Raw genomic sequence first — 3,108 nt, forward strand, 5'->3', positions numbered from 1 at the left:
CCACTGATAACTGGGATCCAGGCGAAATATTTGCCATCCACCACCACTCTCTGACTTCTATCGGTTAGCCAGTTCGTTATCCAACTGGCCAAATTTCCCACTATCCCATGCCTCCTTACTTTCTGCATAAGCCTACCATGAGGAACCTTATCAAATGCCTGACTAAAATCCATGTACAGTACTTCCACTGCTTGACCTTCATCCACATGCTTGGTCACCTCCTCAAAGAATTCAATACGACTTGTAAGGCAACACCTACCCCTCACAAATCCGTGCTGACTATCCCTAATCAAGCAGTGTCTTTCCAGATGTTCAGAAATCCTATCCCTCAGTACCCTTTCCATTACTTTGCCTACCACCGAAGTAAGACTAACTTGCATGTAATTCCCATGGTTATCCCTATTCCCTTTTTTGAACAGGGGTACGACATTCGCCACTCTCCAATCCCCTGGTACCACCCCTGTTGACAGTGAGGATGAAAAGATCATTGCCAACGGCTCTGCAATTTCATCCCATGCTTCGCATAGAATCCTTGGATATATCCCGTCAGGCCCGAGGGACTTGTCTATCCTAAAGTTTTTCAAAATGACCAACACATCTTCCTTCCGAACAAGTATTTCCTCGAGCTTACCAGTCTGTTTCACACTGTCCTCTCCAACAATATGGCCCCTCTCATTTGTAAATACTGAAGAAAAGTACTCGTTCAAGACCTCTCATGTCTCTTTAGACTCAATACACAATCTCCCGCTACTGTCCTTGATCGGTCCTACCCTCACTCTAGTCTTTCACATATGTCTCACAAGTTTTCCTTGATCCTACCCGCCAAAGATTTTTCATGCCCTCTCTTAGCTCTCCTAATCCCTTTCTTCAGTTCCCTCCTGGCTATCTTGTATCCCTCCAGCGCCCTGTCTGAACCTTGTTTCCTCAGCCTTACATAAGTCTCCTTCTTCCTCTTAACAAGACATTCAACCTCTCTTGTCAACCATAGTTCCCTCACTCGACCATCTCTTCCCTGCCTGACAGGGACATACATATCAAGGACACGTAGTACCTGTTCCTTGAACAAGTTCCACATTTCACTTGTGTCCTTCCCTGACAGCCAATGTTCCCAACTTATGCACTTGAATTCTTGTCTGACAACATCGTATTTACCCTTCCCCCAATTGTAAACCTTGCCCTATTGACGAATGTGATATAAAATAGTTACTTTAGAGTTACTAGTTAATGTAATGTAGAAATAAGCCACTTTGATTTTTGCAGTTAGGGACAAAGGAATTTGAGACCGCATGGAAAAAGCAGGAAGAGGTGTGTCTATGAGAGTGAGACTGCATTGATAGGGGCCAGAGAAAGGGATTGGAAGTGAGCCAATCAGAATAGATCGAACAGGTCAGGAGGGACATAGGCTGACCTATGTCCGTCGAGTATGTGAAACTTGATACCATTTGAATTGATTTTGCAGAGATCTCTTTGTCTTTTAGTCAGTCGTTTTCTGGAGTGTAAGAGGCAGGGTGTCCTGTTACATTTCTGTAAGATGATTCAAGCTTGCAAGCTAAATAAATAACTTCTGTTTACGTGCGAATCCGTCCCAACTTTTATTGAGGCCAGACTGACAGAGAAAGAAATTTGGAGATCAACACTATTGCACGCACCTATCCCTCTCCTTTACTAAAGTGAAAGTCACAGAATTGTGGTCACTATCTCCAAAATGCTCCCCCACTAACAAATCTATCACTTGCCCTGGTTCATTGCCAAGTCCCAAATCCAATATGGCCTCCCCTCTGGTCGGACAATCTGCATACTGTGTTAGAAAATCTTTCTGGACACACTGCACAAACACCACCCCATCCAAACTATTTGATCGAAAGAGTTTCCACTCAATGTTTGGGAAGTTGATGTCACCCATGTCTCCTATCCTGTGACTTCTGCACCTTTCCAAAATCTGTTCCCTAATCTGTTCCTCCACATCTCTGCTACTATTGGGTGGCCTATAGAAAACTCCCAACAAGAAGACTGCTCCTTTCCTACTTCTGACTTCAACCCATACTATCTCAGTAAGCAGATACTCCTCGAACTTCCTTTCTGCATCTGTTATACTATCTCTAATTAAAACGCCCCCCCCCCCCACCTCTTTTACCACCCTCCCCAATCTTATTGAAACATCTACAACCAGGGACCTCAAACAACCATTTCTGCCCCTCTCCTATCCAAGTTTCCGTGATGGCCACCACATCGTAGTCCCAAGTACCGATCCATGCATTCACCCACCTTATTCCTGATGCTTCTTGCGTTGAAGTATACACACTTCAACCCATCTCCGTGCCTGCAAGTACTCTCCTTTGTCAGTGTTCCCTTCCCCACTGCCTCACTGCACGCTTTGGAGTCCTGAATATCGGCTACCTTATTTGCTGGACTACCAATCCGGTTCCCATTCCCCTGCCAAATTAGTTTAAACCCTCCCGAAGAGTACTAGCAAACCTCCCTCCCAGGATATTGGTGCCCCTCTGGTTCAGATGCAACCCGTCCTGCTTGTACAGGTCCCACCTTCCCCAAAATGCACTCCAATTATCCAAATACCTGAAGCCCACCCTCCTGCGCCATTCCTGCAGCCACGTGTTCAACTGCACTCTCTTCCTATTCCTAGCCTCGTTATCATGTGGCACCGGCAACAAACCAGAGATGACAACTCTGTCTATCCTGGCTCTTAACTTCCAGCCTAACTCCCTAAACTCGTTTATTACCTCCACACCCCTTTTACGACCAATGTCGTTGGTACCAATGTGCACCACGACTTCTGGCTGCTCACTCTCCCCCTTAAGGCTCCTGAAGACAAAATCTGAGACATCCCTGTCCCTGGCACCCGGGAGGCAACATACCTTCCGGGAGTCTCGCTCGCGACCACATAATCTCCTATCTATTCCCCTAACCATTGAATCTGCTATTACTATTGCTTTTCTATTCTCCCCCCTTCCCTTCTGAGCCCCAGAGCCAGACTCAGTGCCAGAGACCTGGCCGCTAGGACCTTCCCCCGGTAGTTCATCCCCCCCAACAGCATCCAAAATGGTATACTTGTTTTGAAGGGGAACGGCCACGAGGGATCCCTGCACTGTC

The sequence above is a fragment of the Scyliorhinus torazame genome, chromosome 24, assembly GCF_047496885.1.
Source record: "Scyliorhinus torazame isolate Kashiwa2021f chromosome 24, sScyTor2.1, whole genome shotgun sequence".
Taxonomy (NCBI): domain Eukaryota; kingdom Metazoa; phylum Chordata; class Chondrichthyes; order Carcharhiniformes; family Scyliorhinidae; genus Scyliorhinus; species Scyliorhinus torazame.